The sequence below is a fragment of the Ananas comosus genome, linkage group 5 (assembly GCF_001540865.1).
Source record: "Ananas comosus cultivar F153 linkage group 5, ASM154086v1, whole genome shotgun sequence".
Classification (NCBI taxonomy): Eukaryota; Viridiplantae; Streptophyta; class Magnoliopsida; order Poales; family Bromeliaceae; genus Ananas; species Ananas comosus.
In genome coordinates, this window is record NC_033625.1 from 12,209,080 (window position 1) to 12,209,592 (window position 513).

Genomic DNA, 513 nt, shown 5'->3' on the forward strand with positions numbered 1-513 from the left:
AGTTCCAATTCAAAATTTCAATTTAAATCAAAAATTAAAATTTGGCTTTAAGATTAAAAGTTCAATTTAGATTCAAATTTAAAAGTTTAATATAAATTTCAAAATTAAAATTTTGCATTACAATACCAACTTCAAAAATTAAATTTAAATTCAATATTTTTTTGAGCTGGATACTTAACAAATTGGGTATTATCTAATTTGGTAAGTTATCAAAGAGAATAAGATATTTGATATTTATAGGATGCTGACAAATTTGGTATATACTACTAATTTTCTTTCTAATATTGTCATACTAACTAATTCAAATCGGTAACCTGTTCAGCAGGTTACTTCATGTAAAACTCAATTACACCCTTTACTAATTAAGAATAAGATTTTAATATTTATGGTGTAATAGTATAATCTAACGGGTGAAAATGATCAGAGGCGTAGATCTAACGGTAAAATATTTACAAGTACCAAATACTTGGTACTTTTACAAACACCATAGTCGAACTCTCTCTCTCTCTCTCT